General features: G+C 36.6%; 1 protein-coding gene and 1 pseudogene across 1 annotated transcript in view; one reads left to right on the forward strand and one right to left on the reverse strand.

The window, feature by feature from the left end:
• SRBD1 (S1 RNA binding domain 1) overlaps positions 1-13,068 on the reverse strand; it is a 248,375-nt gene that overhangs the window by 122,228 nt on the left and 113,079 nt on the right. The gene's annotated exons all lie outside the window — the stretch shown is intronic.
• LOC105886789 lies at positions 11,500-12,320 on the forward strand (annotated as a pseudogene).

Consider the following 13,068-nt stretch of genomic DNA (forward strand, 5'->3'; position numbering starts at 1 on the left):
AAAAGAATAACAGCTAAGCAAAAAAAAAAAAAAAAAAAGATTAAGTTCTCATTTTTTATATACAGGCAAAATAATAACATATGAATGATGAAAAATTTTATAAGAAAATATATATTATTTATCTTTAAATTTTACTTTGTCTTTATGTGTAAAATCCATCTCCCATTTATCCTTCATGATCATCAAGGCACAAGCAACTCACTATCCACAGAAGATGAAAGGTGATGCAGAAATATACCAGGACAGTACTGTGTAGGGAAAAAAAACTAAGGAAAAACATGGTGAAGCAGAAATAGATAAAGACAGAAACAACGAAAGAAAATATACAACCTCATTATTTCCAAAGAGCTTAGCTTCAGGTATGTAGCACTAGCCCCATCTGGTGGAAGACTAGTTAGAAACAATTACCAGTTTAAAAAAAAAAAAAAAGCCTAAGTTATCTCCAAAAAAGATGAACATTTTCCAAAGAGAACAAGTCTAGCAGTGGCATAGTTATCACACAGAAAATCCATAACTAGCCTGAGAAAACCTTAATAGTCTACCAACCAGAAGACCTAAGTATAATCCCAGACAAACATCCCGTCACATCTTACCCACGTAGCAGTTTATCAATAGATAGCATTCCCTTGGCTACTTTTCCTTCAGTGCCCCATATGATATTAGAAATATGTATTTTACAAAGAAACTTAAAAAGAATAGAATTGAATTAGAACTACCAAGCAGAACTTTAATTTGGACTTTGGGTTGCTCAATCCACTAGCTACCTATCTTTCTATGCCATAAACAACAATATTTAACCCAAGAATCTGATTTTGCTACTCAGCAACACTGGTTTATGCTCACAATGATACTGAGCTGCTATAATGTGCCACAATGAATTGAAATGTTACATCTGAATCCTTTTACTGCCCTCAGTGGGCCATTCAATGATAGAGATGACAAAAATCAATGATACCTTCAAATGCCATCACAGGGAAAGCAAATCAATAAAGTAAAGGACGAAGATGGAGAGCTTATCTTCTATGGTAAGTCCCACTACATAAGTAAAAGCAATTTCTAACTAAGACTGGCATGAGCAGAAACTGTCATTCTCCACTACCTTCCTCAGTAGAGATAAGGAGATATTCTCCTCAGGGAGAATATATTCTCTCCTTTCCCTTCATCATCTTCTGCTTTCCTTTTTAAAAATCCTTTTATTTCTTTTTCCCTTACCTATGTTGAGAGCAACACAAAGTTGTTACAATTACTGCATGACATGACTAGTGGAACTCAAGAATAAAATGGCTACCAACAGCAAGGCCTTGTGAATAAGTTGTTCCGGGGTAGGCAAAGGGCGAGGATGCAGTTGATTCTGGGACAAGAAGCAGCAGGCTCAACAACAGGCTAACTGTGGCAAAAACTGTTGTTTGTAGCAGGACTACAAACATTCCACGTTCATTACTAACAAGATATTAAAACAAAACCTAAGAGGGCAGGAGACAAACAAACACTATTCTGATTTTGTAAGTAAAATATTCTTTGGTCAACATTATGAGGTGTATTGACTTTAAAAAACATGCTATGTCAACAACCTACCTGTTACCCTCCAACATAGCCAAAAGTATGTTTCCCTTGATTTTTACGGTTAACTCTAAAAACTATCAATCCTTATGTAATCAATTTTTATTTACACATAATAGATTATCTGTAGTTATTCTTTTTCAACTGCAATTGTTAGATACATATATCTAAGAGTTACATAGAGAATTGTAACTATTAATTTTTCCTTTTTTTGGCCAAAAGTGAAGTTTGCTTCATTTACTTTTCTTTTTCTACCACTCCTATATTTTTTAGCTTAAATACATCTTTGGGAGTTTGTCCACAATAAATATAAGAAATCTAGATTGCTATGTCATAATTTTTTTTTTAAGAATACAACTTATTGCAAGTTATTCTACTCTTATATCATCCATCCAATAATTAAAGAACAAAAATGACCAACTTAGAGGACATAATATTCTAATATTTTGCTAAAATGTCCCCAATAATATAAATGCTGAATATTAGAAGATTTTTAAAAGAATAACAATTAAAATAAAACTCCAAACAGAAGAGAAACAAAGTGAAAGAGACACTGAGAAGTAAAAAAGTAATAATTAAAAACAGAGAAGCAGAGATATAGTTTGCCAGCAACAAATAACCTAGTTCTTTACCTCAGCTGAAAAAAGTTTTGGAAGTAACAATGTTTTGTGCTACATTCCTTAATTCTTCTAAACTGTACTATTTGGAAGTAACAATGTTTTGTGCTACATTCCTTAATATTCTTCTAAACTGTACTATTAATGATCTCAGTGAACTTTATTAGGATATGACATATATTCGCTGCTTTACATGCCATTTCTCATGCCTCCTTTTCTTCCCTCTCTTACAACTATTTTATCCTTTCTCCTACAACCTTTACTTCTCTCTGAAGTGAACTTATACCTCAGCAGAAGTCGTCGCCTCCACCCTTGCCCTTAGTCAAAGAAGACCTTATCTACAAATTTTGTCTAAAATACTCACCAACCAGCAGCTTCCAGTTTGGAATTCCAAGCTCTATTCTGGAGCAACCTAAACGTATAGAATTTCTTTTGGCCCAGCTAATGCTAAAAAACATTTCTGAAAGCACTTGCTATGTATAAGACCACTCCTAGATCAACCACTTTTCTAATCATGGCTTTTAAAGTACACAAAACAGATGAAGGGAGAATGAATTGTCCAGTTCAGCCAGCTGCTCCATTTACTTCCTTATCTATAGTCAGATCTTTACTTTTTTGGGATCACTGCACATTTCTGGCTCTGCTATATTATACTATGTAAATATTTAGGAGAAATAATTCCTTTCAAGGATCTAAACTTCCACTGTTGTTATGGCAAATGAACCTGTTTATGCTATGTTCGTTAAATAACAGCCAAAAAAGAACACAGGAATTTACTAACATATGTGGTACACAAACAACACAATCATAAAGCCTCTCATGGGGATGTATCAAAAACATGAAAAGTCTGTTTATTTTTATTCCCATTGCCCTGTAACTTCCTTTAACTCTACTAGATCAGCCCTTAATTCAAACCTTTCTTGCAGTTACAGGAACAGGGTAAATTGAATGAACACAAACTTTACCAACAACTACCCACATCTCCATTTAACTATGTAATTCTCAAACTTGAACCTGTATCAGAATCAGCTGGAGTATTTGCTAAAACACAGATTGCTGGGGACCCCCACCCAGTGCTTCTGTTTGACTGGAGCTGAGAATTTGCATTTCTAGCAAACTCACTGGTAATGCTAATACTACTGGTCCTGAGACCACATTTAGCTTTAAGGTTTTGTTAAGGTATCATTTACATTTCATAAAATTCATCCACCTGAAGTGTCTAATGCAATGACTTTTATCAAATATTGTACAACAATGATCAACATTCAATTTCAGAATATTTCTATCTCAAAAAGATTCTTTATAACAATTTGCAGTCACTCCTCCTTCCGACAATTCCAGCCCACGTATCCAGTAATCTACTTTCTGTCTAAATTCACCTTTTCTGAGTATTTCATACAAAAAGAATTATATGATCCTTTGTGTCTGGCTTTTTCACTTAGCACAGTGTTTTTGAGACTTATCGTATAAATACTTCCTTCTTATTATTGCTGGATAGTATTCCATGGTTATGAATATGCTATATTTTATTTATCCATTCACCAGCTGATGGCCTGATGGCCTTTTAGGTTGCTCCAGTATTACAGTACCATGAATAGTGCTGCTATAAACATTCACGTGCAAGTCTTTGTGTGGACATATGTTTTACTTCTCTAGGGTAGTATATTCTCAGCAGTGGAAATGCTGAGTTGTAAATTTAGGTTTAATTTTTTAAGCAATTATTTAAGTGTAATGAATAAGGGCTCTAGTTTGTTCATATCCTTAATACTTGTTATCTGTCTACCCTTTAATTACAACTATTTGAATAGTTATGAAGTGGTACCTACCTGTAATTAAATTTATAGTTTTTTGATTACTTATGATGCTGGGCACTTACTCAATGTATTTACTGGCCATTCCTAGAATAGATATAGATTTTTCTTAGTGAAATGTCTATTCTAATTGTTTGCCCATTTTTAATTGGTGTATAGTGTGTGTTCATTATGTATTCTAAACACAAATTCTTTGCTAGATACACAATTTGCAATTGTTTTGTCCCAATTTTTGGCTTGACTTTTCATTCTCATAATGGTCTTTTGAAATATAAAGGTTTGAATGTGTGTGCTCATTTATTTTCTTTTTTTTTTAATTTATTCATACATAATTGTTGTATATATTTCTGGGGAACCTGTAATATTTTAACACCTATATCCAACATGTAACAAACAAATCAAGTAATCGAGATATCCATCACCTTGAACATTTATCTTTTCTTTGTGTGGGGAACACTGGAACAACCCAAAAGGCTAGAAGAGAAAAATTTTGTTTATCTACTTTTTCTCTTCTAGCTATTTTGAAATATACAATAAACTATTATTAACTACAATTTCCCTGCTATACTACTGAATATTAGAAGTTATTCTTTCTATCTAACTGTATTTTTGTACTTCTTAACCAACTTCCCTTCATCCTTCCTCCAACTTGGTAACCACCCTTCTACTCTCTACCTCTATGAGATCCACTTTTTTAGTTCTTATATATGAGTGAGAACATATGATATTTGATTTTCTGCCCCCAGCTTATTTCACTTAACTGATTTCTAGTTCCACCCATGATGCTGCAAATAACAAAATTTCATTGATTTTTTTTTATGGATAACATCTATACACACACACACACACACACACACACACACATATATTTTCTTAATCTATTCATTGGCAGGTAGACACATAGGTGGATCAATTCTATATCTTTGATACTGTAAATAGTGTCCCAGTGAACATGGGAGTGCAGATTATCTCAATTTACTGATTTCCTTTCTTTTGGATATATACCCAACAGTGGGACTGCTGAGTCATATGGTAGTTCTATTTGTAGTTTTCTGGGAAACCTCCACACTGCTTTCCATAATGGCTATATACTACTTTACATTCCCACCAATGATGTACGAGTTTTCCCTTGGTATCCTTGCTAGCATTTGTTATTTTTTGTCTTTTTGATATAGCCTTCTAACTTGAGTTAAGATTATATCTCATTGTGGTTTTAATTTGAAATTCCTTGATGATGAGTGATGCAGAATTTCTTCATATACTTATTGGTCATTTGTATGTCTTCCTTTGGGAAAAGTCTGTTCAGGTCTGTTGCTCATTGTTCATCAAATTATTTGGCTTTTTTGCTATTGAGTTGTTTGAGTTCTTATATATTCCTTATAACTATCCACCCCTTATTGGATGGATAGTTTGTGAATATTTCCTCTCATTCTCTTCACTTTGTTGATTTTTTTTTCCTTTGCTGTACAGAAAATTTTTAGCTGATATAATCCCACTTGTCTGTTTTTGCTTTGGTTTCCTGTGCCTTTAGAGTTTTTTCCACAAAAACCTTCTTCCAGATAAATATTCTGTAGCATTTTCCCAATGTTTTCTTTTAGTAGTTTCATGGTTTCAGGTCTCACAGTTAAGTTTTCGATCCACTTTGAGTTGATTTTTGCATATGGTAAAAAATAGGGATGTAGTTTCCTTCTTTTGTATATAGATAACCAGTTTTCCCCACCCCATTTATTAAAGAGACTGTACTCCTCCCATCCCACCAAGGTATGTTCTTAACAATTTTGTCAAAAATGAATTGGCGGTTTGGCGCCTATAGCTCAACCGGCTAAGGCGCCAGCCACGTACACCTAAGGTGGCAGGTTCGAATCCCCAGCCCGGACCCGCCAAAACAACAATGACAGCTGCAACCAAAAAATAGCCAGGCGTTGTGGCGGGCGCCTGTGATCCCAGCTACTTGGGAGGCGGAGGCAGGAGACTCGCTTGAGCCCAGGAGTTGGAGGTTGCTGTGAGCTGTAATGCCACGGCACTCTACCCAGGGGGGACAGCTTGAGGCTCTGTCTCAAAAAAAAAAAAAAAAAAAAATGAATTGGCTACTAAGAACGTGGATTTGCTTTTGGGTTCTCTATTTTATTCCATTTGTCTGTTTTTATAACAGAACTATGTTGTTTTAGTTACTATGGCTCTACAGTATAATTTGAAATCAGGTTGTATCGCACCTCTGGCTTTGTTCTTTTTGCTTAGGATCACTTTAGCTATTCAGGGTCCATACAAATTTTAAGATCATTTCTTTATTTCTATGATCATTTTTAGTACTATAGACATTTTAGCAATATTAATTCTTCCATACCAAAAGCATGAGATATATTTCAATTTTTTGTGTCTTCTTCACTTTCTTTCACCAGTGTCTTATGATTTTTCTTATAGAGATCTTTCACTTTGGTTAAATTTATTCCTAAGTATTTTATTTCTTTTTTAATACCCATTAAAATGGAATTGCTTTCTTGATTTCCTTTCCAGATTCACTGCTGTTAGCTTACATAAACGCTACTAATTTTTATATGTTGATTTTATATCCTACAACTTTTCTAAAATTTTTTTTTTATCTATTCTAAGAGATTTTTTGTAGAGTTTTTAGATTTTTCTAAATATAAGATCACATCAGCCAGGCACAGTGACTCCTATCTGTAGTCTTAAAACATTGGTAGGCTGACGTGGGAAGACTGCTGGAGACCTAGAATTCAAGATCACAGTGAGCTATGATGGTGTCACTGCACTCTATTCCAGGATAGGAAGTAGAGTTAGGCCCAGTCTCTTTTAAAAAGAGAGGGAGAGACAGACAGACAGACACATCATATTTATATCATCTACAAACAGGATAGTTTGACTTCTTCCTTTCCAATTTTAATACCCTTTATTTCTTTCTCTCCTCTAATTGCTCTGGCTAGAACTTTCAATACTATGTAGAATAAAAGTGGTGATAGAAAGGATCCCTGTCTTATTCCAGATCTTAGTGGAAAGGCTTTCAATTTTTTTCACATTTAGTACAATACTAGGTGTTTGTCAGCTATGGCCTTTATTTTGTGGAGGTATACTGCCTCCATACTCAATTTGTTGAGTTTTAATCATGAAAGGGTAATGAATTTTATCAAATGCCTTTTCAGCATCTGTTGAAATGATCATATGGTCTTTGTCCTTGGTTACAATGATGTGATGTATCACCTTTATAGAATTGCTTATGTTGAACCATCCTTGCATTCTTGGAATGAATCCCATTAGAAATACAAGAAGTTTCTAATTTTGATGAAGTCTGGGACTACACTTTGAGAACCACTGTCCTAAAGCCTCGACAACTTAAAAGAAGTATCAAGCCCTTGAAAAATATGAAAGCTAATTAGCTTCCTATCTGCATAAGCTATATCTAAACCTCATTCATAATATCTGCACTCTATTTTATTCTAGCAAAGCCTATCATAACTATTATTGGAAATATTTTTATCATTTTTATGAAGGGAAATATAATTTACAACTGACTTTAATATGTGATGAGATGAATATATTTATTTTCATTTATTTCAGTTATAGATAGCCCTGAGCTAATGCATGGGAACAATAGATAGAGCACTGGCACTGAAGAATATGAACTTCTAAGGCAAGTATTTTCACGGTCTAGTCTTATGGATTTTGACACCATGTTTATTAGAGATGTTAGAAAAATGTGTCCACTGCTCACATTAATAGGAAGAAAAATAAATGAACACCATGGTAAAGATTACAGAGAAAGTGCACATTACCTGAAAAATATACTTGGTTTATACTGGCATTTTTGTATAATTGTATTAGTCATCTTCACCTCAGAGACCTTTTAAAATAATTCACATAGCAATATGGCCCCTTCTTTGTTGAAAAGAAGAAGAACCAAAGATGGCAACTAAAGTTCAAATCTTATCTAATACCATAACGTACAACTGAATGAAATATAAGAGGTCTGACAATTAAGTTCACAAATTTGCCACTGTGTGCTTATGTTGGCAGTACTGTACAAACAGCTTGAGATGGTTTCATAACCTTGGTATATCAGTATCTCACAGCTGTGTTCATGTCAATGTGTAGCAGTGTCTTACTGAGTGGCATTTATTATTGTTGGATCTTTTTGTTTGTTATTATGTGCATGTTGGAACTTGAATTAGAGCAATGAACAAACATACATAAATTTCCTGTTAAACTTGGCAAGAGTGAAGTGAAATCAGGAACACATTAGTCCAAGTTTATGGGAATAATGCCAGGAAGAAAACAGCAGTGTACGAATAGATTAAATGTTTTTTTGGGCTTGGCACTTGTTGCTAAGTGGTTAGGGTGCCAGCCACATTCACCGGGGCTGGTAGGTTTGAACCCAGCCCAGGCCTCCTAAACAACAATGATGACAATAACAAAAAAATAGCCAGGTGTTGTGGCAGGCACCTGTAGTCCCAGTTACTTGGGAGGCTGAGGCAAGAGAATCACTTAAGCCCAAGAGTTTGAGGTTGCTGTGAGCTGTGACGCCACAGCACTCTACCAAGGGTGACATAATGAGACTCTGTCTCAAAAAATAAAAATAAATGTTTTTCTGAAGGGAGACAAGAGTCACTGATGAAGAGAGGTCAAGACAGCTAGAAACAAGCAGAACTGACAAAAACATTGCAAATATTTGTTGAATTGTGTGTCAAAATCTTTGGCTAACTGTGAGAAGCATAGCAGACCAAGTAAACATTAATAGAGAAACAGGTAAATACCAACTGAAACTTTTTGTCAACAACTCATGACTCTTCCATCACAACAATGCACCAGCTCACACTGTGAGGGAGTTTCTAGCCAGTAAACATTAGAACCCCAAAGACTTATTTCTCTATCTTAAGATAAAGGAAATATTGAAAGGAAGATATTTTAATAACATTTAGGACATCAGGGGTAATACAACGACAGCTCTTATAGCCATTCCATAAAAAGAGTTACAAAATTGCTTTGAAGGGTGGAATAGGTGCTGGCATCGGTGTGTGACCTCCCAAGGGGAGTACTTCAAAGGCAACTATAGTGATATTCAGCAATGAGGTATGTAGTACTTTTCCTAGGATAAGTTCGCAAACTTAACTGTTTGAAAACAGGTAAAAGCAGTATTGAGATTGTTCATTTCCAAGGAGAAACTAAAAATACAATGCATGTCTATTCCTTGGTGATTACCTATGTGCAAACCCTAAGATGAAGATGTTTATATGAATGTTATTTCTACAACTATAAACTAAGACCCGTATTCCGTGAATCTATTAAAAAAACTGTTACAATACAAAGAATCCAGGTAAAAGCTGAAGAAAGTTTAAATTTGCAATAACAATTCTTCTTTGTGTAATTCAAGCCAACCTAACACCCTAAGCAAGAAGCTTTGTTACTGAAAAATTACCCAGATTCTACCATAAAATATTTTCAAATATTTTATGTTCCCATTCATGGATCCTGCTGGTAACATTAAAAACATTAGTCCTCATTGCCTTTTAATTGCTAAAGATGGATTTTACATTCCACTAGTCTTCATAAATTACATTACAAAGAACAAGTCTGTTGGCTATTATTCAGTCCTCCCTCTTCTACTATGCCACCTGAGAAGAAGCTTTCCAAAGAGATGCCAAAGAATATAGTTCTACATCTGAGCCACAGTCTCTCAACCTGGTCTTTACTCTCAATAAAATAACTTTTTTTTTTTTTTGAGATGGAGCCTCAAGCTATCCCCCTGGGTAGAGTGCCATGGCATCACGCTCACAGCAACCTCCAACTCCTGGGCTCAAACGAGTCTCCTGCCTCTGCCTCCCAAGTAGCTGGGACCACAGGCGCCCGCCACAACGCCTGGCCATTTTTTGGTTGCAGCCATCATTGTTGTTTGGCAGGCCCGGGCTGGGGATTCGAACCCGCCACCTTAGGTGTATGTGGCTGGTGCCTTAGCCGCTTGAGCCACAGGCGCCGAGCCCTCAATAAAGTAACTTTTAGGGCATCTTCTCATATATTATGTTTTTTGCAATTCAAAAAGACTAGAGTCACTGGAACTTCCTTCCCAAATTATGCCAAATCAGGCTATCACCATCTCTGTGACATCATCAGACTTGAGATTCAAGATAAAGAAATATGAGAAATAAAGGAAAAAGTTTATTCAAATGCAGCAAATTATAATTTATCCATAAAGTTGAAAGGTAAGAATAAGCAAAATAATACTAGTTTTTTCAAGCCATCACTCTATACCAGAGTTTAACTTTCTTCCTCAATAAAGTAGATTCCTCAATTAGTTACTAGGAGGAATAAAGTTATCAAGTAAGCTCTTCTTCTGTCCTTCATCTACCAAGCAATCCTCTCAACTTAGAACATTAGATAGGATAGACCAAGGTGGGGAAGGGAAGAGGAGGCAGCAAGAATCTCAAACAGAAGGTCTTAGTCCTGGCAATTTCAGATGTTACAATCATCAGGGTGAATACAGCTGATATTAATATTCCATATTAATAACAGAAGCCCAACCTCAAATATCTGTCACTTCCTAGTGAGGTTTTTAATAAAAATGAGTAGAAAGGATAAGAACACTCCCTTGAACAATCATCAATATCCAGTCAAATCTAGAACATAGTCACTAAAATCTTTGCTTATACAAACAGCAAATTAATATCACACTAAACAGGTACAAAGGAAAATAAGAACATATATACATAACTAACTTGTCTACCCAAAACTCATATGCTCTCTCAAAAATAACTGAACTATACCAGTTCAGCAATTCATCCATCTATGAACAAATGCCCTCAGCCTACTCCTGGGAAAGGAAAGAATGATCAGTTGTTATCTGTTTTCAACTTATCTGAAAATCTTGACATTTTTCAGCAAATAAAGGTTCCAAATGGCAGGTGTCAGAATGTCTTAGCTTCATGTGCAGTGCTAGAAGCAATAGTAGCATGTGGTCATGTCAGTGCCACACAGAAGCTGCCTAGAGAGCACATTCTGAAAAGAGCAAACCTCAGACTCAGTTAAATCAACCTAGTACCAGATGCCACTACTGGAACAAAGAGGTGGTGCCAAGGATTAGCTGCCCAGAGAAATATTCAACTCAAGGCTCTCATAAAAGGGAAAACAGCTGAGTACAATGGCACCTGTTCACGTCCTGCCTGTATAATAATTTGGTCAGACTAGCTCCTTCTATGTCGAGAAGAAAATGGCCACATAAGTCTTTGTTTAGTCTACAAGTGGGTATTATTTTCTCAAGGTCATTTTCAGTCGAGTAAAGACTATGAATCTCCTCCTGCGTGTGCATAATGCTTACAACTCTCTGAAAGTGCTTTAAGATCTACTAACTCAAACTAACGCTTTTAAATATATGTAGCCCTATAAGGAAGTTAATCATAAGCAATCTCTGCATATTTTGCATAAGAGAGATCTACACAGAGTTAATTGCATGAGGTTTTCAGTGTGAGAGGTAGTTTGTGTCAGCTGCCACTCCTGTGGTCTACGCAATGCCTAAGGTCAAGGGCAAGACCCAGAGCAGAAGTTCAGTTACAAACATCAACCATCAACTGAAAGCATCTGAACCCAGTGCTCACGCATCTAACATGCCTGCGACCACGCTAACTCAGTGTGGCAGATCCTGGTCAATATGGGATTGCGTATGGACCCCAACAAGGCATTACCCTTACGTAAGAGAAAAGTGAAGGCCACGGAAGTGGATGTAAAGGAGAGGCCCAAGGAGCTTGTACAGAAGCCCTATGTACTGAATGACCTGGAGGCAGAAGCCAGCCTTCCAGAAAAGAAAGGAAATAGACTATCTCAGGATCTCATTGACTATGTGTGCTGCATGATGGAGAATCAAGACTAAAAGGCCATGGCCCAAGATGAGAAGAATTATTATCAAGATACCCCGAAACAGATTTGGAAAAGATCAACGTCTATAAACATTTTTATCCAGTGGAGTGGCAAGCCTTCATTGATTCTTTGCCGAAGGATAAGATGGAGGTTGAGTGACTGGTTTATATTACACCTGCCCCATGCAGAGCCTTCTAGACCAGTGAAGTCGGAGCCAGGGTTTAAAGCTCAGAAGGGGGTGTACCTTCAGAAGCGTTGGCCAAATCCCATGGAATCAGGTCTCTCTCTCTCTCTCTCTCTCTCTCCCTCTCTCTCTCTCACACACACACACACACACACACACACAGACGCTCCCCTGTTCTGGGGAAGGAACTCTCTCAGAGGTTCTAATTTATATTATTCTAGGAGCTCATGTAAAAGCCAGAACCTGGTGTTTTCAGAATGGATAGTTTGTTTGAATATAGTCTGTACATGATAAATCAAAGATCTTTTACCAAAAAGAGAGAGAGAGAGATCCACAGAGTTAAATGATCCAATCAAAATAACCTGAAACCAAGTAGTAAAACCAAGATCTAAAAAGAACAACCTAGGCCTAGTGTGGTGGTTCACTGTAATCCTAACACTCTGGGAGCCCAAGGTGGATGGATTCATTGAGCTCAGGAGTTGGGAGACCAGCCTGTGCAAGAGCCAAAACCCGTCTCTATTTAAAAAAAAAAATACTCAGGTGTTGTGGTGGGCACCTGTAGTCTCATCTACTGAGGCAGGAAGATTGCTTGAACCTAAGAGTTTGAGGTTGCTGTGAGCTATGATGCCATTGCACTCTACTGAGGGCAATAGAACAAGACTGTGTCTCAAAAGAAATAAAAAAAATTGGCTGGTCCCAGTGCAGTGGTGTTTACAACTAATTGATCACAATCGGTGAAAGATTCCTTTGTTTGTTCCTTCTCTACTCCCACTGCTTTACTTGACTAGCCGAAAAATAAATAAATAAAAATAAATTTTAAAATGACCTAGTTTTTAAATTATTATGCCAGCCTACTCTCTGTTTAAATATACTCTGCCGGCTCGGCGCCTGTGGCTCAAGCAGCTAAGGTGCCAGCCACATACACCTAAGGTGGCGGGTTCGCATCCCCAGCCCGGGCCCACCAAACAACAATGATGGCTGCAACCAAAAAATGGCCAGGCGTTGTGGCGGGCGCCTGTAGTCCCAGCTACTTGGGAGG

The sequence above is a fragment of the Otolemur garnettii genome, unplaced genomic scaffold, assembly GCF_000181295.1.
Source record: "Otolemur garnettii isolate 467f Iridium unplaced genomic scaffold, OtoGar3 scaffold00024, whole genome shotgun sequence".
In the NCBI taxonomy this organism is placed as follows: domain Eukaryota; kingdom Metazoa; phylum Chordata; class Mammalia; order Primates; family Galagidae; genus Otolemur; species Otolemur garnettii.